Source organism: Aulonocara stuartgranti (genome assembly GCF_965226115.1).
Source record: "Aulonocara stuartgranti genome assembly, chromosome: 3".
Classification (NCBI taxonomy): Eukaryota; Metazoa; Chordata; class Actinopteri; order Cichliformes; family Cichlidae; genus Aulonocara; species Aulonocara stuartgranti.
In genome coordinates this window covers 42556227-42581605 of record NC_138941.1, presented here as the reverse complement: position 1 = coordinate 42581605, position 25379 = coordinate 42556227, and the positions used below count along the sequence as shown (strand labels likewise).

The 25379-nt window shown below is 40.2% G+C and overlaps 1 protein-coding gene across 2 annotated transcripts in view; it reads right to left on the bottom strand.

Annotated features, from left to right (window-relative positions):
- The window catches only part of kcnj10a (potassium inwardly rectifying channel subfamily J member 10a), a 34168-nt gene extending 29118 nt beyond the window's left edge, over positions 1-5050 (bottom strand). The window contains exon 1 of one of the 2 annotated variants that reach the window (XM_082526453.1): positions 4447-5050. The gene's annotated coding sequence lies outside the window, so the exon portion shown is untranslated. The other variant, XM_082526454.1, reaches the window with a different exon arrangement.
- Positions 5051-25379: the final 20329 nt, after the last annotated feature.

The following is a 25379-nucleotide window of genomic DNA, read 5'->3' as shown; positions in this document are numbered from 1 at the left end:
TTGCGGAGATGAAAGGGACAAAAGCCACCATTGAAAAATACGACTGAGTGAGTGAACGAGAGAGCAAGTTAGACGGGGGGAAAGGAGAGGAGAACTGAGCACTGAAGTGTGTGTGTGTTGTGTGTCTTTGCGAATGTGTTTGATGGTGTGCGAGTATGCAGTGTTTGACACTGTGAGGGGGCCGAGATGGGGCGGGGTGAGAGAGAGAATAATTAGTTTTGAGGGGAGGATGGAGAGAAAGTTGGACATCTGATGACAAAAAGAGTGAAAGAGGAAGAGAGAGAGAGATATGGATGGTGGGGGGAAAAGAGGAAGGAATAAGATGGAGGGAAGGTGGAGGAAGCAGATCGCTGACAAAAGAGCGTCATTAGTATTCCAGAGGCGAGAGTAATCCCTTCTACTCAGGGCCTCCATCCAGGGTCCACAATCATAAAGAACCCACAGCAGCCAGTACGCTGCACTGAAAAGAGTCTATACAGCACAGCTTGAATGGCTGCGACCACTGGCCACACCACAGCGGCCTGTGCACTGGACTGAAAGGACAATCTAAGCATCAACAATGTGCCAAGAGGGCATCTGCTCAGGCCAAACAAGACAAACTTTCTGGACCTCACACTACCATGCAAATGAGCTGCTGTTGTCTCATGGCTGAAGTTCAGACACTAAAACTTTTGCAGACTCAAGCTGTTCTTTGTATGTGAAAACTTTATTTAAACTATTGCAAAAGGCATATTTATAAAAGATGAATCTATTTAGAGGGTTTGGGAATAATTAGTGGGAACCTTGACTAAGTAGCACACATTAGTAAAGTTACAGTGTGTAACATATTTCACTGCTACATGTCAGTAGATTGCAGTCAACTGAAGTCTCCCAATTCAAGTGCATAATTCTAGCTATGGTTGCAGCTATGGGACGAACATGTTTTATTCAGCCAAGAGAGACAAAACTAGCATTAAATTGGGGCATGATTGAAATACCGCTTGCACTGTACTCCACCCCAGAGTTTTTCCCTAACTGTGGAAGGCTGTTGGGCCGCTGTTGACCTCAGCTGTCAATGCCAGGTGGGAAGCATCTGCCATTATTTACTTGTGAAGGGATGAGTTGATTAGTCAGTGAAACTCACTTCTGACCAATTACAAATGCTCTCATAGCTGGACTGGCCATCGGGCATACCGATTTGCCTGGTGGACCGATGGTGATTTTTCATTTTTATGGGTTTTGGGTTTTTTTAGTTTTTTTCCCGTAACAGTATAAACAATGAAAGGTGGTGGATTGGCCAGGTGCTGGGAGATGTGTAAAAATAACTCAATTGTTTGGTGGTGGCTATTGCGGAGCTTCCACAGATTCAGTAACATTAGCAAGTGGTGGAGGCCAGCAGATGCAACACGCTGGCAGGTGGATGACGGAAAGGCAGGAGGAGCAGAGACCCGAGGCGGTGAACTGAACTTCAGGTAAGAAGTTATGACCTGCAGTCTATCTGGGTCAGATTTAAACCAAGTTTAGGTGGAGTTTATTTTCGTTATGCTGACTTTTTACAGTCAGTTACAATAACTCGTACTGCGTACTAGCTAGCACGATGGAGTTTATATACTGCTGGGCGGGTGCTATGACGTTAATGATGTTGAACTTGTTTTATCTTATTTTATTTATAAGGTTAGTTATTAGAGTTTCCAACCATCCCGTAAAAAACAGAATCGTCTCGTATTCAGAGAAAATATTATGCGTTTCGTATTGAGGTGAAAAGGAGCACAGTTTGTCCCGGACTTCAGCTACAATGAAAAAGACACAAAGCTGGAGTTATTCTGTGTCTTTGCTGCACAGCTGCCTCTTCTTCTCTCATTCTCTCCCCCTCCCTCCCCTGTTTCTACTTCAATCATGAAACTGATCAATGATCAGCTGATCGGCTTTTCTCTCTTGTTTGTTTATCGCTCACTTCGCGCCAGAAAGAAGAAACCGGCGGATGTCGTGCTAAACAACAGCAGCACCATGTCTCACCTCTAGTCTTCTCTGTCTTAATTTCAGGTTTTCACCATGTGTTGTAGATAGTTCAGGAGGTTAACTCGACCAAGCAGTCTACTTTCGGGTACTGTTTAGAGTACCAGAATAGGGAGGATGGTGTAGGTTTAAGTTTATTAGACTGATGCATATATACCAACAAGACAGTGTACATCACTGTGACAACAGCGTTTGTTTTCATTCAAAGGCTTTATGGTTTTTCCTATAATACCTGGTGGGCCGGTCTCTAGTCAAAATGCCCGGGCCGATTGTTTGTCCCAGTCCAGCCCTGGATGCTAAGATGAGTTGCTGAGTATGTGCTGAACTGTCGTAATTTTTACTGTTTTGTTTCCGCTGTTAGCTGTTGTTAGCCTTTATTAGCTCCGTTTGCCAGCGTTAGCTATCTTTGAAGTGAATGTACATTGTTGGACATGGATGCTTAGCAAATAAATTCTCATATGATTTGATAATGTAATCAAACACTTTATCAGAGGCAAAGTATGATTTTAAGGACACTTGAGCCTAGCATTCACTAACATAGCATTAGCTTGTAACCTGCTGTTGATGTTTAGCTGGCTTATTGGCAGCTGTCTGGAGACAGGAGGGTTGAATGTCTGATAATTATTATTTGTGACAATAAATAATTATTTGTGTCTTAGAGCCCTGACAAGTCAGGAGATCATGCTTGTGGTGAAGTGGAAGAGGGTGACATTTTATCAAGATGCTGGTGGTGTTGTCGCTTTCCTTCACATTTTATTTCTTTGGGGAAGGGGATTCTTTCTCTGATGATAATCCATAGATATGATCCATAATGTCATAAGTCTGAAGGTGCAGACATGAATTGATGTCCCTTCATGGCTCATAAACACCTTCAACTCATCTTCTCCTCTGCCTTTGGAGTTCTACATATCCTTTCTCCTATTAACTAACCTATAAAATTACAGACTATACCTTTAAATGTATAATTTGCAACCAATTGCTTAATGTTTAATATGTGACATGCAGTTTGTTTACAAGTAAATAATATTATTATTCAGAATGTACTAAAGCTTGTGCATCTGAAGCTGCTGGAGTTCATTCAGTGCATGCACCTCCGGCAGTACATTTCCCCATTAAATGCAACTCCATATGAGTGTCATAATAAACTATAGACATCATTTTCTGCTATTTTAACTTGAACTTACATAATGTTCAGATTGTTTGTATTTCTACACCTATAAAATGTGATTTACATTTATTCACATTTTACAAACAGGAAGTAAACAGTGTCTACAGTGACCAGACGTATTTCTCAAAATAGCATCAGACTGTACCAGACTACATCTAAATCCACCATGAAACAATTCACTTTCACTTCCGTCTCCAAGAGTCAGTGACTGGAGAGTTACGACGCTGGCCCATATTAAACAATGGCGAGCGGCTGTTGGCCACAGGGGAATTACTCAGGAGTGACTTTTACCATCTTCTTCTAAGTCAGCAGTAGCCAAAGCTACTATAAATCTGATATAAATCTGATATAAATCTGAATGGCTGCTTCTGGGGATTTCTCAATGAGAAGAAGTGATTCATTTGACCAGATATTTCCAGCAAAGATTTTCTGTAGAGTAGTGAAACAGAACCACACCTGTTGTTTCCTCTGTGGTTTGTAGAGCTCTTTGTTAGTAATGTATGTCTGTGGTACAGTGCCAACAATCTTCGACTTCCGATACATCCAGCTCCAAAATTAAGTATTCGATGACTAAGTCAGGCTTGTTTTTTGGAAACTTTTGTAACTTCACAGCTACATGAACTCTGTGTCACAGTGCACAGATTTAGAAGTGGAAACTCGTCCATTGCTACACACCACTCATACCCCTCTGCACTGTAAACACAACACAGCCGCTGCAACAAAACTCAGCACCAGTTTCCCTCAAGCCTATAGAAAAAAGTTCAAAGACTAAACTGCAGGATTTCTCATGTTTATAATATAGCAAGAAAAAGTGACTATTCCAAGATTTAACATATGTCAGCTACATTAACCACAAATATCAAAACAATACAAAACTTAACCTTATAATCATGTCTTGGTGAGTGGAAACAGCTACAGAATATACATTTTAGAATAGTTTTTCAGATTGTTTATGCGCTTCCTTTAAGAATATTTGCATTTCTTACCTTTCCCTTGACTTTTCACTTTGCCCACAGCTTGGAAATTTTAAAAATGTACTTAATTTCACTTTCCACCAAACATGTGGGAAGAGGTGAAAGTTATCTGCCTTCCAAAACAGGTGTGAAATTTCAGGGTGCTGAACAAATAGCACTTGTTGACACGTTTCGCATGTTTCACCTCATCTCGTTGTTTTCCTAGTTTTCTTTCACAGTCCTCCTACGTTGCTGACATCCTATATTTCTAAAAAATAAATAAATACATTAAAAAAAGATTAAAAGAAAGAGAAAGAAAGAAAAACTCACTGAGAAAAACATGAAAGCCGTCAGAGGAGAGGAGAGGCCTGGATGAGGAGTCCCAGCGGTCAGTCAGTGTACCGCAGCAGCACGCTGGCACTGGCAGTACCGGTTCCGGCTCACTGTTGCTGGATCATTATGTAATCGGATGAGCACAGTCTGCCTCTCCTTGCATGTGAAGCCTTCTGTGTCCCCACAGGGACAAGTTAAAGAAGCTTGCGCTGTCCACTCCTCCAGGGTCCACCCAGCATGCCTCTCTATATAAACCCAAAACTATTCAGACGGACGCTGCTTCACAACATTTTTAATTCATTAATTCAACTCCCCTCCCAGCTTCTCCTCCTACCCTCCCTCTCACTGTCTCTCCCTGACTGTACGCTATAAATGGGACTCTTTGTTGCAAGGCCTCCTCCGCTGTTTCAGCCTTTGTCAACTTTCTCATGTAAATGTTCGATGGTCATAAGATACAAGCCTGGAAGTTGTCGCACTGAAACAGAGGTATTTACAAATCAAAGGCAAGAAAAGAAAAAAACGAAAAACTTGGCTTCTTGCAGTTTTGCGTTGGCCAGTGTGCGGTGAATGGATATTGTCGGTGCATCTCTGTGAGGCTGTGCCATGCCCGCCTGCAAAGAGGAGGACTTTGGTAGTGTAACGGCGAGTACGCACGGTCCTACTGTGAATGGATGGCACGAGATGGCCAGGAAGTAACTGCTATTACAGTCAAACTCTGGCCCTGTGGTAGATGGATGTCTAATGCTTCTCTTTGATGTAAGGGGAAATGTGCAGGAGTGTAAATTAGTATTACCGGTATGTAGGTCTACACTTTTTCTCACAGACCTTTCACTTGGGAAGATTGAACTCTGTGCTCCATTACATGTCTTTTGTCAACTTGTCTTCTTTTGAAGAATGAAAATTGACTGAAAAAAGTATATATTCTTATTATTATGAAGGAGATCTTATAAAGAAAGATAGAGGGTGCATCTGCAGGGCAGATCTGAATACTACTCTGTAGTATTTACCCGGCTGGTGTCACACGGACATCAATCTACAGGGTCCCTTCAACTTGCCAGCCAGTGTTGTAGCTGGCAAGGGGGGGCTGCATCTATAGGGGACCAGCTTGTATTGGAATGTTTACCTTTTAGGGGGATTTGATGAAGATTTAGGCCAAGTTCATTCTTGGCTTCTTGGGTGAGGAGCTACATCTGAAGTGAGAGATGCTGGAGAAGTTTTCATGTTTGGATCAAACATTTCTATCATTTAGAAATTGGGCTGTAGTTGCATCGTAAGGTTTTAAAAACTGAGCTTTAAAATGAATAGTGGTAATAAAAACCGGTAGAGGGCAAGAGTGATCACTGACTGTTTTTAGGGGCTTTTTGAGAATATATAGAACAAGATACAAAGCATTAAAACATGTTAAAAACACAAAAGCCTTATTAAACACAGGGTAGTTTGGGCCCAGAAGCAGGATTCATCACGTCATCACTTAAAGACCAGATACCCGTTATGTGCCTGTGAGCACGAGGAGGGAGAAAAAGGAGAGTCGAAAAGTATCAGTTGTCACTGAACAGAAACAGGAGCTGGAAGCATGTAAATATAATAACAACCACTGCAGCCAAGAAGAGTGCCTGACGAGCCCAGTTGTAAGTAAGCTATTAAGACTCGACTGTACACTGTGTTCATGTTTTTCTCTGAAACACTAAGTTCTGTTGGAGCAGCCTTTCAACGCTTCTCTCTGTCTCTCGCTAGCAAAGTTGACCCAGACAACAAATTAAAGCTACTTTTTGGCTACGGAACCTGACATATTAGCCAGAGGTCCCTTTATTACAGTTTCGGAGTCGCAGACCTGTTTTATATACGCGCAGAATAGTTTTCTACATGAGATCACTGCAAAAAGTGCAGCCTTACCTAATGTCCACCCCACTTATTCATTTTATATTAAATGTAGTTGGTAGTGGTATGGCGAGTAACCTTCAGTAACAGTAATAAATCACACAGCAATAGTACATTGCTGTGATATTTATTAAGTAATCCAAAGTATTCAGATTACGTTACTCTCAGTAACATAATGGAATACATTTCAAAATACATTTTGGGGCATGTATTCTGTAATCTGTAGTGGAATACATTTTAAAAGTAACCTTCCCGACACTGATTACATGCTAAAGATTCTGAGCTGCTGTGCATCTTATTTAACTCTCACTTACTTATATGAAAGAATGTGACCTTGCTATGCTGACAAGACCAAGACATGTATGTTTTCATACCAAAACTTAGGAAAACTGGGCGACAGAGATTACTGAGCGTGAGTTTCAAGAGGCCGGCAGAAGAAGAAAAGAGGGGAAGAAGGGGGAAAAAGTACATATGAGTCACAATGTATGAAGAAAAAGAGAGAAAGAGGAAGGAAGAGGAGAAGCAAACAGATGGGGCGTTAAAGACAGAGAAGCAACAAGAGACCGGAGAGACAAAAAAAGAGGAGGTTTGAAGGAAGGAAGAAAAAACAACATTAACATGATGCTGTTTTGTTGTGGACCGCTCGGAAGGTTCTCTGCTTCATGCAACTCCTCTTTTCCTTTTTGTCCACCCTTCTCTTTGTTGATCCATTTCTTTGACCCGGAATAAGGTTTGTGTTTCCATCACATGTTGCACATGTCTTCCCCCGCCCTTTGTTTCCACTTTGAGGGTGAAGAAACCCCACAGCATGCAAAGTAGACCAAGATCAGACAGCGTGAAAGCGTGCAAGAACAGGTGCCCTGACACCATGAGCGATAAAGGGCACATATACCCACAGAAAGAGAAACAGAAATAGAGGGCCAACTGAGAAGAACTTCAAGAGGTTCCCAAAGTTTTAATGAATATTGCAAAACAAAATAATAATTTCAATTGAAAGAATGCAGTTTTTTTAATGTAGCATTTCACACACATACATACTTGCACACAAATGTTTTCTATTTAGATCCTGACTTTTGGTCATTTATTCTGTTACTGTAGACCACAGCTGATTAAAGAGGGAAGCTTCAGCAAAAGAAGAGAATAATACTGTTGAGTGTAATATTATTAGCAGAGACAACTATCGCTTTAAAAACAAGGTGTCCAAATCTCTACGGGACATCCATCCATACGACAGCTGTGTATCGCTGTCAGATAAACATTTTGGATAGAGAATTTTATTCTTTTCATCAAAAACATCCCAAAATAACAAATTCAACGACTAACAAGTTAACAACTTAACAGCGTTATAGCAGATTACAGTGAGAGGCCTTCACGGCGCTTACTGTATGTTTCACACTAACCTCTCACTCCATCTAGTGGTTACACAATTTCACAATTGAAGGAAAATCTGGTTTTAAACTTTTAAGTTTAAAAAATTTAAAAACACCTGCCTCTCACTGAAGGAACACTCTTTGCCTTTTTCTCGCTGTTTTGGCTGCTCCCTTCAGGGGTCACAATATCACCCTATCCCTATTATCCTCTTCTATAACAACCATCTCTCTGCATGCCTTCCCTTCGCTACAGCCATGAATTTTGTCTGTAGTCTTCCTCTTTTCCTGCTACCTGCCGGCTTCATCTTCAGCATCCTTTGTCCAATATATCCACTATCCGTCCACTGCACATGTGCAAACCATCTCAGTCTCTCTGGCTTTATCTTCAAACCACTCAACCTGAGCTGTAACAATAATCATGTCTCTCCTGGTCACTAATAAAAACGTTAACATCTTTTACTCTGCTTCTTGTCTTTTTGTCAGTGCCACTGTCTCCACGCTATATATCACAGCAGGTCTAATTCTACTTTAAACACTAAAAACTCAAGGAAATCTTATTTTTTATTATCAAACATAATCAAGATGAAGTTAGTAGATGAGTGATGATGAAGAGTGAAGTATTAAAAATAATAATCATCAGCTTGACATAAACGTGAGGTTTGTTGTTGTAATTTGCAGTGGTGTCCTCCAGAGGTCGCCACTGCTCTAGATTATGGCAGGTATCTGAGCAGAGGTGTTGGTTTTAAAACGTGCCTTCTATTTGGCCAAATATTTAAACCTACTCTTGTGAGTAAGCCAAGATCACCGAGAGATGAAATGATGAACAGTCTTAGGCCATATCTGGACCAAATTCTTTAAGTTACAAAGTAAAGCATCTACTTTTGGGGAAACTGTAAACCAGATCATGTGCGTGTGCATAAAGGAAACTGAAGGCTGCATCTCATGACTAGAAACTCACTTTCCACTTGTGTAAGGCCAATAAGTAAAAAAGTAAAGGAGCAGCTCAAGAAAGGTAATGGAATTTGATGCCTGTAAGTGCACGAGGGCAAGCCAAATGGTTTAACGAAAATTTAATCTCCAGTCACTTAAACACCAAATTACACGTGAACTGTGATCATTCTTTCAGTGTCAAGGAGCAGTTTCTCTGTAAACTCATGAACACTGCTAAAACACTGAATGATGTTGGTGTTCGTGTTAGAGCCGCAGCCTCAACGACTGCAGTGGTTGGCCTGTCCGCCGCTTTGATCCAGACCTGAAGATCTCAACAGGTAATCAGAAGAGGGTAACTGTGACAGGTGTTCATTTGATGAGCCATCGAAGTGTTGATGGTGTCTTTGCTGATTTCAGTCTGCTAAAATCTGGGGGATAGACCTAACCACAACCCTGGAGAGCATAAATGGCAAAGAAGACGGATGGGTTTGCTCAGAATTTTGGTTTATGACCATTCTTGATGATTCACATATTTAACTTGGCAAATATTATACCCCATGTGCCTTTCCTAATGACGATTGGGAATGATCTGCTGGGTAACCTGAGTGGGGCTTTGGTCCTTTGCAAAAAAAAATAAACAGGATTTTACTTTAAGTCTGTGTTACAGTTTTTCCACCCTGGATCTTGACCTCTATAGCAGGGAAATGCCTTTGAGAGCAGTCAGAGTGTCTGATAGCTGAGGGGAGTGCAGAACAGTTTGACTGTTAGGCTGGTTGCATTAATTGGCAGTAGGATGAGTGGGAGGCTACTCTTTATTAACTGTTTAAGTTCTCAGTTTGGAAGAGCATGTGACAAGCATCAGCAACAGAAGAGAAACATTTACAAACCTCACCCTCAAACATTAGCTTCAACAGTGTTTTTTTTTTATCTCATAATCAGTCTGGTGCACATGATCCTGTTCAGCTGTTACCAGGTCTGGAACAGTAGGTACGTACTCCTCTTCTGCCTCATCTTCATCAGCTATTATCTTTACAGTGGGTACATTATGTCTTTGTTTAGTATAGGATGAAAGCTCTCTGGTTATCTCGCAGGTATGCTCTAAAGGCCCACTGCTCGATATCTCAACATTTGGCTCTTCTTAGCTCTCCATCATCTCACGAAGCCAAATGTGATACGAATGCTTCTTTGTCTCTGATGGTAGTTTGTGAGGCTTCTGAGGTGAGTCTTAGTATTGTGTCAGTGTCTAACAGGAGGAGGCTGTGGCATAGTGCTTTCACTCTAATCCTCTTACTTCTGGAGCTACTTTATACACATCAATCCTTTTCCTTCACAACATGGTTTTTTCCCAGAAGGATCTCAGGATTACCCAGGGCCATCTTGCAGCATGACACTGACCTAGTTTAAAAAAAAAAACTTCTCAAATGACAGCTGTCGAATTTCTTTCCACAGGAACTTGACTGTTGACTATTCCTAAATGCGTTAGTTTCCTTCATCTATGTATCTCACTTCCCTGAATGACCCTTGAGAGAGCTGACAGTAACCAGACCAAATACATCCACAGGTAAATTAAACAAAGACCAACATCCAGCTGCTTCATGTCTAGTAGAGTTATGGGCATGAATCACATGTGGTTGCATCTCCCTCCCCCTTTTTTTTCCTTTTCTCTCAGAGCTCTTAACATTTGCAGCAAAGTTTAGTTGAATCTCTCTGTTGGAAATGGTTTGACATACAGGGAGTGCAGAATTATTAGGCAAGTTGTATTTTTGAGGAATAATTTTATTATTGAACAACAACCATGTTCTCAATGAACCCAAAAAACTCATTAATATCAAAGCTGAATGTTTTTGGAAGTAGTTTTTAGTTTGTTTTTAGTTTTAGCTATTTTAGGGGGATATCTGTGTGTGCAGGTGACTATTACTGTGCATAATTATTAGGCAACTTAACAAAAAACAAATATATACCCATTTCAATTATTTATTTTTACCAGTGAAACCAATATAACATCTCCACATTCACAAATATACATTTCTGACCTTCAAAAACAAAACAAAAACAAATCAGCGACCAATATAGCCACCTTTCTTTGCAAGGACACTCAAAAGCCTGCCATCCATGGATTCTGTCAGTGTTTTGATCTGTTCACCATCAACATTGCGTGCAGCAGCAACCACAGCCTCCCAGACACTGTTCAGAGAGGTGTACTGTTTTCCCTCCTTGTAAATCTCACATTTGATGATGGACCACAGGTTCTCAATGGGGTTCAGATCAGGTGAACAAGGTGGCCATGTCATTAGTTTTTCTTCTTTTATACCCTTTCTTGCCAGCCACGCTGTGGAGTACTTGGACGCGTGTGATGAAGCATTGTCCTGCATGGAAATCATGTTTTTCTTGAAGGATGCAGACTTCTTCCTGTACCACTGCTTGAAGAAGGTGTCTTCCAGAAACTGGCAGTATTCTGGGAGTTGAGCTTGACTCCATCCTCAACCCAAAAAGGCCCCACAAGCTCATCTTTGGTGATACCAGCCCAAACCAGTACTCCACCTCCACCTTGCTGGCGTCTGAGTCGGACTGGAGCTCTCTGCCCTTTACCAATCCAGCCACGGGCCCATCCATCTGGCCCATCAAGACTCACTCTCATTTCATCAGTCCATAAAACCTTAGAAAAACCAGTCTTGGCCCAGTCTTGACGTTTCAGCTTGTGTGTCTTGTTCAGTGGTGGTCGTCTTTCAGCCTTTCTTACCTTGGCCATGTGTCTGAGTATTGCACACCTTGTGCTTTTGGGCACTCCAGTGATGTTGCAGCTCTGAAATATGGCCAAACTGGTGGCAAGTGGCATCTTGGCAGCTGCACGCTTGACTTTTCTCAGTTCATGGGCAGTTATTTTGCGCCTTGGTTTTTCCACACGCTTCTTGCGACCCTGTTGACTATTTTGAATGAAACGCTTGATTGTTCGATGATCACGCTTCAGAAGCTTTGCAATTTTGAGACTGCTGCATCCCTCTGCAAGATATCTCACTATTTTTGACTTTTCTGAGCCTGTCAAGTCCTTCTTTTGACCCATTTTGCCAAAGGAAAGGACGTTGCCTAATAATTATGCACACCTGATATAGGGTGTTGATGTCATTAGACCACACCCCTTCTCATTACAGAGATGCACATCACCTAATATGCTTAATTGGTAGTAGGCTTTCGAGCCTATACAGCTTGGAGTAAGACAACATGCATGAAGAGGATGATGTGGACAAAATACTCATTTGCCTAATAATTCTGCACTCCCTGTACTGGGTAACACTGAGGTTCCCTGGATGCTATGCTGCTAATAAAAAGGTAATTCAGAGGGTAATAAATGCAGCACAAAAGGTCATTGACTCTTCCTTCCCTAAAAGAGATTGTAAAAGCAAGCTATCTCTCAAGAGCCTTAAATATCTCTAAAGATTAACTACAGTAGGTTGAAGCAGTAACAATGTTGTATTAGCTCATCCAGGATTGGTGACTTTACCTGTACAGAGACTCATCAGCACAGTGATTTGTTGTAATTAAACAGTTTTTTTTATTTATTATCAAGAAAAGCATAAAAAACATAACAAAGCAGACTAACAAGAAAGAAAGAAAAAACAAACAAAGGGAATATATTAAAGTCATTATATACCTGTGCAAATACACATATGGGGTAAAGAGGAGAAAAAAAAGAGAAAAAAAAAGAAAAATATTTTTGTTCATTTATCCACAGATTTAGAAAAAGATAAACTCCAAGAGTGAATTGTTGTCCTTTACGCTTACTTCCTATTTACCTGAGAACATCTTAAGCGCAACCTCCCCCCCTCAACAGTTGGGTCAAATCATTTGGCAAATAAGAAAGCAAAGGGGACCAAACATTGAGAAAGAGACCCTCATTTCCTCCTAAAACAGCAGCAGTTCTTTCGTGAGGAAAAACTTTAAATAATTCTCTGTACCACAAAGTCACACAGGGAGGTTTATCCTTAACCCAGCTAATGAGAATACATTTCCTAGCTACCAGCAATAGTTTGCCACATAATTTGCGCTGCGAGTGATTTAATGTTACTTCTTTTTAGGGTAGGCCAAGAAGAAAATATAGTAAATATATTATATATATAGTAAATAATATTACTTAATTCTTGAGATATGGAGCTCCAAAATATTTTGATTAATTTACATTCCCAAAAGTAATGAAAAAAAGTGCCAGTGCGCAGTGATTCGTGAACCTGTAGACCTGCTTCTGTAAAAACAGCTGATTTAATATCCCAAGTTGAGACCCTGGAATCACAGCTAAGCAAGCTGATCTCTAAATCTGAAACTTTGTGTCAAAGATTGGTGCCTCCCTCTCATTCCATCTGGAGCCAGTACTCACTGTTCTTCATTCCCCACAGGTGCACGCTGTCCAGCACTCCCTCACCCTTCAGAGAGTCTATTGTTCTCAAAGATATTGCCCTCCCACAAAGGAAAGAGACACAGGGCGGACAGATTGGTCATGGTGCCTCTGATATATGCTACAGTATCAGCAAAAAGATTAATAGAGTGCTCAGAGACAGCAACAGCAGGGAAGGAATAATCCAAGGAGTTCTGAAGCTACGCACTATAAAATAAATGCAGCAGGGTGGGAACATTTATAATCTTGAAATAGGAGAGACTTGGGAAAACAAACTCCTCAAGACCCTGGACATTCACACACTACAGGGAGTGCAGAATTATTAGGCAAATGAGTATTTTGTCCACATCATCCTCTTCATGCATGTTGTCTTACTCCAAGCTGTATAGGCTCGAAAGCCTACTACCAATTAAGCATATTAGGTGATGTGCATCTCTGTAATGAGAAGGGGTGTGGTCTAATGACATCAACACCCTATATCAGGTGTGCATAATTATTAGGCAACGTCCTTTCCTTTGGCAAAATGGGTCAAAAGAAGGACTTGACAGGCTCAGAAAAGTCAAAAATAGTGAGATATCTTGCAGAGGGATGCAGCAGTCTCAAAATTGCAAAGCTTCTGAAGCGTGATCATCGAACAATCAAGCGTTTCATTCAAAATAGTCAACAGGGTCGCAAGAAGCGTGTGGAAAAACCAAGGCGCAAAATAACTGCCCATGACCTGAGAAAAGTCAAGCGTGCAGCTGCCAAGATGCCACTTGCCACCAGTTTGGCCATATTTCAGAGCTGCAACATCACTGGAGTGCCCAAAAGCACAAGGTGTGCAATACTCAGACACATGGCCAAGGTAAGAAAGGCTGAAAGACGACCACCACTGAACAAGACACACAAGCTGAAACATCAAGACTGGGCCAAGAAATGTCTCAAGACTGGTTTTTCTAAGGTTTTATGGACTGATGAAATGAGAGTGAGTCTTGATGGGCCAGATGGATGGGCCCGTGGCTGGATTGGTAAAGGGCAGAGAGCTCCAGTCCGACTCAGACGCCAGCAAGGTGGAGGTGGAGTACTGGTTTGGGCTGGTATCATCAAAGATGAGCTTGTGGGGCCTTTTCGGGTTGAGGATGGAGTCAAGCTCAACTCCCAGTCCTACTGCCAGTTTCTGGAAGACACCTTCTTCAAGCAGTGGTACAGGAAGAAGTCTGCATCCTTCAAGAAAAACATGATTTTCATGCAGGACAATGCTCCATCACACGCGTCCAAGTACTCCACAGCGTGGCTGGCAAGAAAGGGTATAAAAGAAGAAAAACTAATGACATGGCCTCCTTGTTCACCTGATCTGAACCCCATTGAGAACCTGTGGTCCATCATCAAATGTGAGATTTACAAGGAGGGAAAACAGTACACCTCTCTGAACAGTGTCTGGGAGGCTGTGGTTGCTGCTGCACGCAATGTTGATGGTGAACAGATCAAAACACTGACAGAATCCATGGATGGCAGGCTTTTGAGTGTCCTTGCAAAGAAAGGTGGCTATATTGGTCGCTGATTTGTTTTTGTTTTGTTTTTGAAGGTCAGAAATGTATATTTGTGAATGTGGAGATGTTATATTGGTTTCACTGGTAAAAATAAATAATTGAAATGGGTATATATTTGTTTTTTGTTAAGTTGCCTAATAATTATGCACAGTAATAGTCACCTGCACACACAGATATCCCCCTAAAATAGCTCAAAACTAAAAACAAACTAAAAACTACTTCCAAAAACATTCAGCTTTGATATTAATGAGTTTTTTGGGTTCATTGAGAACATGGTTGTTGTTCAATAATAAAATTATTCCTCAAAAATACAACTTGCCTAATAATTTTGCACTCCCTGTATACACAGTATAAAGTCAGATAAAAAGTCTGAGAAATCGGCTGGAAACTCTGAATGAGGGTCAGCTGGACAATAACAACATAGAAAACTGTATTTTATTTTGGTTTGTTTGATAACCCAAATAAAAAGTGAATAAAAACTTTGTAGCTCATGGTGGCGTGAAAGACATCTGCCACTCTTCCCCCTCAGCCTCAGTGTACTCAAAGCAAAGGACCGTAACCGTAAATCTGGCTATTGATTAACTGCTGTTCACGTTACACTTTCTCCTCTTTAGTTTGAACCTTTTAACTCAACAGATCTCCTGTTTTTCTCTTTACTTACAGATTATTTATTTACAGGTAAACGTCAGACTAAATTATTTATTTATGCATGAGCTGACTATTTCTCTTGTTTTTTTTTATTTTATTTAAGTTTGATTATGTATATTTATGTGTTATTACATGTCACAAACATTTCTTATATAAAAATTTAAATGAGTGCTGTAACAGATTAAGGAGAGATTAAGAGAGAAGTTCAGGGCTGACCTCGCTGAAATATGGAGTGAAAAATGTGCACATCTATCACAGGCCGATATGACTAGTTCAAACACGAGGATCAGACACTGTACAGACATTTCTAGAATTTAGACATTTATTTCCAGCACAGACCAGATATCTGCCTTCTAGTTCCCATTCCCGCTTATCGCTTCATCTTATCTTTGCTGGAAACAGCTAAAGCAACCAATCCACAGAGCCTTGACACACAGGCTTGAAACTCCAAACAGAAACAGGTCATGTGATCCCCTGTTATGTAATTCTGTCTTAATACACAACCAGAAGTCTGTCATTTAGGTGGTTCAGTCAGTTTTATGTGGGTGAGAGTACGTGATAAAATCATCTAGGTTTTTACTGGTTTTTTACATTTTTTAACACCTCAGCTGAATGCATGTTTGGACTTTCTAACCTGAATAATCACCATCATCCTCACTCACTCTGCTGACATTGACCTTCATTTTTTTTTCAACTTTCTGAGCGTACAGCATCACGCAGCAGTGCAGGCAGATTTTGTTATTTTGTATAATTATTATCAATCAGAGAGAGACAAATAATCTCAGTCAGCTGCTCTGAAGTCCAGTTTCTACCAGGTAGTTAATCTCCACTGTGTTCACAGAGTCCTTTAAAGTCTGAGCACATGACTCAGTTTTCACATGGATAATGTTCCAGCTTTACAGCTCCGTACATGCATGTGGAATGTGTGTCCGACACACCTCAAGCTGTCTTATAGCTAAGCACTATGCTCCTCATAAAGATCTTGAAAAGCTCATTCATCCTTGTGTGACCTCTAGATTGGAATACTGTAATTGTCTCTACTTTGCTCTTCACTCTGCTCTCCTTCATAGACTTTAGTTTTTCCAAAATGCTTGCGGCTCATCTTCTGACTGGTGCTAGAAAGCATGCCTCTATCACCCCCGTTCTCGCTGATTTGCATTACCCATCAAATATCGTACGTAAATATCGTATAAATAATTTAGCCCCTAGCTATCTTGTTGATCTCCTTAGTCCTTATGTCCCTGGGCTGAACCAATTACTCTTGGTTCAGCATAGATCTAGACTTAAATCCAGGGGTGACCGTGCTTTTGCCCTGGTTGCACCTAACCTGTGGAACAACCTTCCCATTGCTATTCGGGCATCAGACTCCATTCTCTCTTTTAAATCTCATTTAAAAACTCACTTATTTACCCTAGATTTTCCATCTGTTTTTTTTCCATCCTATTTTAGAATTTGCTCCATTTTTATCTATGTACTTATCTTTTAGTTATATCTATCTGTTCTTACTAAGTTTGTTCTCATATTTCCTTTTATTCCTGTATAATTAGTGCCTTCAACCTGCTGACATATGTGGTACTTGGTTAATGGTCTTTTATTTAATCATGTCTTAATTTCCCTGTTTCTATTGTAACTTTGGTGTACCGTTGTTGTTTTTTTTAATGTGCTATATAAATAAAAGTTGTATTGTACTGTACAAACTCGTTTTAATAATTTTTCACAACAGTTACAAGTGTGACACTTACAGCACAACTTAAAATCTATCTACTGAAAAGATGTTTCTGAGTCTGCGGGCACAGTCTGACAGCGTAATGAAATATAAACAACTGTTTGACCTGTGTGCAGCACAGAGTTTCTGGCAAATAACCATGAGCAAACTTCCCCGTGTGCATTTCTAAATAATCTGGACAGATAAGTAAACTGATTAGTTAGCGATCTGGATTTTTCTAAAGGTTTGTCTCAGCATGTATGCAGCTTTAGTTCACTAACCATTGAAATCCAGATTAGATGGTTGTTTTAGTCTTCAATGAAATTCAGTATGATAATAACTGAGTGTGCCTCACTTCTGGAAAGAAAAAGAAGTTGAACTTGTACATTTCTTTAGTTTAATGTAACCAGATTTTTATTGCAGAAAGGATGAGAACAAGTGATTCTACCTCAAGACACATTCCCATTGTTTTCTCATGGAGTCCCAGTATCAAGACTTATTCACAATAAGGCACGTGAAGTGCAAATTCCCCTGGATTTGTCTCTGTTAGTGACACTTTTGTATTAACTCTAGTATCTAAGCCACAGATATAAAGACACTGTTTAGTGAGGCATTAATAGTGGATATAATGTCAAAGCGGATCACTGTAACTGTAAGTGTAAAGTGAGGAAATCCACTGATCTCTTTATTGGACAATCATTCAAAATATGAACGACTAAGATGAGAAGCTTGAATCCCACGATGAGGCAATTTGAAAATGTGGGAGAGGTTTTCGAGCGGTTACGAAGAACATCAACCAGTTTCCTTCAGATTAAGAAACTAGGGCGGTGATCAGGACTGTTGCTTCATAGCAAGAAGGTCTCGGGCTTGAAACCAGCCTGGGGCCTTTCTGTGTGGAGCTTCTGTGGCTTCTGCAGCTTTTTAACCCACTTTACTTAAAAGGAAAGTCAGGTTGATGACAATATCACAAATATTTCTACAAATATGCAAACACGTTCATGCTTTTTATTCCCATTATACTTGGTCATTCTCGTGAACAACTTCACATGACTGTTCACAACATGTCACACCATAAAATCCACATCTGCACCGTGTAGGTGAGGCCACATGGCTCCCAGTCATTCCGCTGACCCTCGAGGAGGACAGAGGAATGGATTTTAAGGTCACAGACATCAGCTGAAATAACACCTAAACAATTTACATGTTCCACAAACTTTAGCTGAAGTTTTAGTCCAGTCAGCTTTCATGTGTTTCTGTTTTGCTGAGTTCATCATTTACCTGATTTTGCAGCCTGGAGCTGTAATTGCGGCTCAGTGTGAGTAGACTTCAGAGCTCAGCTTCTCTATTTCACCTCATTAAGTTTCCATCTCGACAGAAGAGTTTTTATATGGTTTAATCTCATATCAGATGGAGTATCGCATTTTCAAAAAAAGATGTTCATTTGACATCTTAACATGGTTTGACTAATCTTGAAATTTAAACATTTAGGACTTTGGAAAACCTCATAAACACACGTGTGTGTCTTCTTTATGAGCATGGATGGCTGCTCCTTCTAGAGGGCACCACAGCAGACCTGTGCATGTTCTCCTTTACTATATCCATGGATCTTCCTCTTTTCCTCCTTGTAAACCTTTCACTCTTACTGCTATCTTTCTGTCCCAAAAATGATGCTCATCTCTACCCTGCTTCCTCTTGACTTCTCTTGTGCACTGTCTGCTGTTTTGGATGGTTCACCCAATATAGCTCATCCTTCTCTACCTCTGCTCTTTGCATGTTCACCTTTCCATCTGTTTCATTCCCTTTTCTCTCCAGAGTATTCCTTCACCTCTCCAGACTCGCTTCCACCTGCTCCCGACTCTCACTACAGATCACAGTGTCATATGCAAACATCATAGTGCACAGAGACTCTGGCCTGACCTCATCTCCCAACCTGTAAATTACCATTAAATACAAAAGTATGTCTGTGTGAACAATAATAATACATGGAAGCATCTCTTTTATTCCTTATTAGCATTTAATTTTTTGTATATTTTCTAAAGAAAATTCTAGTAGGACTTACAAAAAACAAAATTATTTTTAAAAAATTTCAGATTCAAAGTGTTATTTAAAGTTCCATCTTTAAGGTGGCTTATTGTTGATTTCATTTATGGTCAATTTCATCCCATCCCACCAAAGTCAGTGTAGCTTGTGAATTTGTAATGTTCAACCTTGAGCATTGCATATGCAGCAAAAGGTGATGACAGGTTAACCTGCAGGCACCTATGCTGCTTTCACAATCACTCACCTTCGCCTTGTAATTGGAAGGTTGCCAGTTCGAGCCCCAGCTTGGACAGTCTCGGTCGTTGTGTCCTTGGGCAAGACACTTCACCCGTTGCCTACTGGTGGTGGTCAGAGGGCCCGGTGGCGCCAGTGTCCGGCAGCCTCGCCTCTGTCAGTGCGCCCCAGGGTGGCTGTGGCTACAATGTAGCTTGCCATCACCAGTGTGTGAATGTGTGTGTGTGTGAATGGGTGGATGACTGCATGTGTAAAGCGCTTTGGGGTCCTTAGGGACTAGTAAAGCGCTATACAAATACAGGCCATTTACCATTTAGAAAAGTGTCTTATAGAGCCAAAATATGGGACTTGTCTCTGTTTGCGCCTCCACATAATGAGGGATTTGATTGACCTACAGAAACAAGTTTTACCTAAAAGAAAACTGTTTTTGTTTTTTTTCATGATTAAAAAAATGGGACACTGGCCCTCAGTTTAACCTCTTACACACAATTTGACACATAAAATCAATATTTAGTATGAGTGAAGCAGGTCTGGTCATGCTGACAAGGCCAGCTTGCACATCGATAACTGCTGGGACTGGGAAAATCTGGGTCTTTTCTCTGGCATCAGAGGGATAAAACTTTATCCTACCTTCCTTATTAGGCCTTTTATTTGTCCTGGACCTGAAGAGCAACATAGATAAGCAGATTTAAAGATAAGAAAAACCTGCTGCAGAACAAACGAAGAACACAGTGTGCTGAAACAGTGTTGGCATGTTTCCTTTGCATGCTTTCTTCTGAAGTCAGGCAGCTAAAGTGGTTAAGTGGATATATTCTTTTACTATATCGAACATTTTTTCCATACAGGCAAATCCTTATCCTGAACAGCATTTAATAACATTATGGACAGTTTCTGCATGATGCTGTATCTAAAGAGAAATGTTCACATACTTTGGTGTAGAAGAACTTAACTGACCTACACAGAAATTCCTATCAGGAACTTCCTATCTCTGCAGACAGTGAAGGCTGTCACAGCTGCAGTTTGATACCTGTAAGCCTCCACACTTTAATTTAAATAGAACACACCTGACTTTATCGCATGTCTTCAACTGCTCCTCATTCTGCTTGAGGGCATCAGGTTTCTACACTGCAAAACTAACTTCACAGCTGGTGTTTGACTTACATCGTGAGTGATGCAAGGCTTGGGTTTCTCCAAAACGTTGATTGTGTTCATGTGAACACGGGGTTTTCAGTGGGAGAAACATTTCGTCACCATTTGGGATTTCCTTACCTGGATGATGCATCAAGACAAGCTCAGGTTTTCATTTAGCAGTGATGTGTGAAGAGAAAGGCCCAGGCTTCGGTTAATGACAAATCAGTTTGCATTAAAAACAAAAAGCACTTCAAGTTCATTTCAGGACACATCTTCCTTTTCTTTTAAAGTGGCACTAAAAATCTTTCCACCCCCACGACAACAATGCAAACATCTTGCAGAGTTTGGACGAGCATGATTAGAACTACTTCTATAAGAAGATATAACTCAGTGCATTTTCCTTTAGGCTTTCTTCTGAAGCTGCATTTGTTTACAGAAAACCTTTCATTTAAATAACATACAGTTTACTATAGGACCTTTACCGAGTGAGAAATTTCAGCTTGTGCTAGCTCTGGCAGCCTTGCTAATATCATCACACAAGAAAAACATGCAGAATCACTGTGACATTGTTTCCCTGCTGGGTGCCTCACTAATGCCTATTCAGCAAAACTGCACGGTACAGACTGGCAGACTGGCAACAGTGTTGCAACCAATCAGACATGAGTTACATAATATGAGGTGACCAGAGGCTGAACATTTTCTCCACACGAGAACTGAGTCTTTGGATCAAGAAGGAGATGTAGGCCCAGATGTTTTTCTTTCCAGATGTTTTGCTGACCACATTAAAATGGTACGCATGTGAGATTTTGCCATATCTTGCAATCTTATAATTTCAGGGCCATTTCCAGAATAAATCCAAAAACGAATCACTTCTGTGAGTGGCCAAGCTCCACTGATTTCTTTTTTAGTAGCCCTGCTAGCAAACAACAAACATGCAAACTAAACCAGTCACTTAATATCTTTGACAAAAAAAACTAAACCAGTGGGTCGTGTCATTTAAATAAAATCCACCAAATCTCAAAAATATCACTTCCTCTAATTTCCAGTATAAAAAACTGAGATAAATCATGAACTTTGTAGTTATTTATTTTCACAGCCTATAGGAAGGAGGATTTTTTAGTTACTGGGCTAAATCAAACTTCATCAGCTCATTCAATTCAATTCAATTTATATATATAGCACCAAATCACAACAGCAGTCACCTCAAGGTGTTTTATATTGTACAGTAGATTGTACAATAATAGATACAGAAAAAAAACCAACAATCGTATGACCCCCCCATGAGCAAGCACTTTGGCGACAGTGGGAAGGAAAAACTTGCTTTTAACAGGAAGAAACCTCCAGCAGAACCAGGGTCAGGGAGGGGCGGGGCCATCTGCTGCACTTGGCACTTGATCTGCTCATCATGATGTCAAGTGTGAGTAGTATGTTTATTGTTTAGCACATTGTATATTTTCCTATCCTCTGGATCTAACCTAAACCTTAAAATAAACTTTAATTTCTATGTCACAATTTTTCTAAAGGTGTAGACCAAGTGCAGGACGAAAAAGACATAGGTGATCCCTCTGAACAATTTTTAAACATTTAGTTGGGTGAGGAGAAAATGGGTAAAAAGTTACTGTGGGCCTTTGTGAGGAAATGAAATGGCCCCAGCTCACTGGCTAATCCAAAGGTGTGTTAGCTCTAACTGAGGGGAGGGGCACAGAGGTCAACAGGTCAACAACTACCATGTGTTATCAAGCAAAGTCAAAAACTGATATGCAGAAGCCAGAACCCAAACAGAGAGGTAACTGACCTGGAAACAAACTGTAACACACACGGAGAATTAGACTAACAAGTCTTCTTACTTGTCAGTGCCGATCAACAATTCAAGGTCCTACCTATGTTTTGGCTGCTGTAGACTTTGATAAGCATGTGGGGGTTTTGGCCTCTTTGCTTATCTATTAAATCAATGGATAACTTACGTAATGATTACAGACTTTCTCTATCCATTTGATTCAACTTTCCAATTCAGGGTCATAGGTGGCAGCCTATCACAGCTCCCATACAGCAAGAGGCCAGGTACACTCTGGACAGGGTTAACACATAGAGGCAGATGACTGTTTATTCAGAAACCACGCAGAGAACATGCAAACTCCACACAGAAAGGCCATGGCCAGATGATGTATTCAAACCCAGGACCTCCCACAGTCCAGAGACATGCATTAGGCTAACTGGTGTTTCTAAACTGGTTGTGGGTGTGAATATAAGCATGGGTCCCCATCTGTCTCACTGTGTTGGCCCTGTTAGGCTCCAGTCCAGTCATAGTTTGAACTGGATAAGTGGGGGGAAATTGATAGATGAATTATCTAAATTCACCTCATTAGTGCAGCACTGACACAAATCCTTCATGGACATCCTTCTCTCCTCTCCCTTCAGTTATGCATTAGAGATACCTTAGCATTGGACTCTAGGTTTTTGAAGATATTTCAACTCCCATCCAAGAGGCTTCTTCAGTCCTAAAACTAAATGGTGGAGAGTGTCAGGTATTTAAACCCAGAGGGAGTTATCTCTGAAGAGGATTGTTGACCCACTATTGATCATGTGCCTCATCACATGGGCCAAGGTGTGAAAAAGGTGTGGGTCATTACCATCAGAGGTTTCGAGTGAAACCGCTGTTTTGCTTCACCTAGTTGGGTGATCTATTGAGGTGACCTAACAAAAGGTGTGAGTGGGGATTGAGGCATCTGAGAAAGGCTGACAATTGGTATCATAGACCACCCTCTTTGTTCGAAGACAGTCGTTCACAGCAGACATAGACGGGCTCTTTTAAGAAACTTTTAAGAAACTTTAAGAAACTTGAATAAGCCCAGCCTTACTCTTTTTTGCAAGAAGCTAAAAACAATCGACAACAAGTGAACAGGCCTGATCTTCCAATCACTGGTGAAGTTGTGAAAGTAGCTCCACCCTTTTCATTTGTGGTTCCAATTTTTGCCCTGGGTATTTATAATCATTGTTGTCCTGCCTAAAACATCAAGCTTGGCACCAGCACCAGTGCTAGACTCTACATCAGTGAAAAACACGTCTTCTTTCATGACTCGCTCATTAATTTCTAAAAAGATCTCGAAACTAGTCAGATTTACTCTAAAAGAAGCTTAAATAATAATAATGATGATAATAATGATGATAACTAGAAATGGACTGGTTGTTACGTATCATCCTTCTACTCAGTCAAACCCTCAAAGCACTTTCAACTGCAAGTTTCATATCTCCAATCACACACACTGGAACAACAAGTGCTAATATTCACACACACACGGATTATGCCCAAGGATACATTAGCAAGAAGTCTGGAGGGGTCAGGAATCAGTCCACCGGTCTTCCGATTGGTAGAGGACCCGCTCTACCACCTGAGCCAAAGCCTCCCATACAATTTTAAATAAATTAACCAGATTTAGTTGTTATGTGCTTAAAAATGCTGTGTGAATGTTAAAGTAAGTAATAAATACTAAGTTGACTGGTCATGCTGGTTAATGAGTTCTCCTACTCATTAACATTATAGTTTAATGGAGTTCAACTTTACATACTTTAACTTATAAATAGAATTACTTTTCAGCTTTCACCACCATGACATTGGTTATCTCCTTTTACAACATAATCACATCTGTATCGCCCCAGTTTGGAAACAAATCTATTGACCTGTTTTGACCGTGGTTTACTGTGTTGATCCACATCGATTACTGGACATTCAGTCCAAGTGACATGCTTTTAATAACTTTTCTTATTTACAATACAGGCACACTCTAAACAGGATGTGTTGTCTACTTGTACGTGTGCCAAAACATTTTAGTGATAAATGCATAATGATAAATGGTGATGCAATCCATTTTTAAGCAATGCACAGTTAGAGAGAACGCTGAATTGAAACTAGTTGTTTTTTGTTTCCAAACTTATTTATTAAACAAGGCTGTAGAGTTATTTGGTAGTTTCTGATACTCAGAGCAAACACAGGTCACATGATTTTTCATCAAAGCAAATAAATTATAATATAATAGAATTTATTATAAAATAAAAGACTCAACTTGAAGTAAAGTAATATTAGTGTAATACATTTACAAAAAAATCAGACAAAAAATTGTCTCTATCTAAACATTCAGCATATCTGCTGCTGAACCAAAGTGTGCTTTTTATACTGTTTTGTTGTAAATATGTCTGAGTACCATTGTACATACTTGTGCTGTATATACTATATATAATGTTGAGCCCTCATTCTGGATATATAGCAACAAGTTATCCATTTCTTATTTATTCCAACATCTATGCACCGCTGCACACATAAATATACTGTACATGTTGTCTGTTTGTCTCTGTTGGTAGATTGTGAGGAAAAAATTGAGTTAGACAATAAAACTGATGTTAGTCAGATTATCATGTTCACAGATTATCATGTTCACATCATCTGAATGTTGGATATAATCTAACTAAATGTCTTTATACATACATCTGTGACCATAACTGTACCACATTTTAAAATTGCCGATGGTGTGAAATCACTATGCAACATAACTAAAGTAGCTACTGTCATTGTCTGTAAAGAAGTAAAAGTTTACATTTTCCTTCTAAAGAGGAGAAAATGTATATTATAAGCCCAACATTATAGAAACAAATGACTACATACTGCACATACTGCAGTTGACAGTAGGATGTATTGGTTGAAAACTTGCGTCACACAATAACACACAGTACTCGCAGACTGATGACGAGAACAAGTGGACCACAAACACGTGATGTTCAAAAACACGCTGTGTGTCCGAAACCACAACATCTTTTGTTTTTAATCGGTGAGAGTAACAGAGACACAGATCGATAAAGACTGAATGGATACTTTAACTTATAAATAGAATTACTTGGATCAGTGGATCTCGAAACATCATAGATTGTTTATGTGAACATAACATGAAAAGTTATGAGTGGGCTGGAGTGGGAAATGTCGTGAAAACTCTTATATCCAGCTCCACCTGTAGTACAGGATGTTCCGTGGGTGTGTATTTCTCTGTGGCATACCGGTCTGAAGGTGTGTCCGCTCAGCCAATGAAACT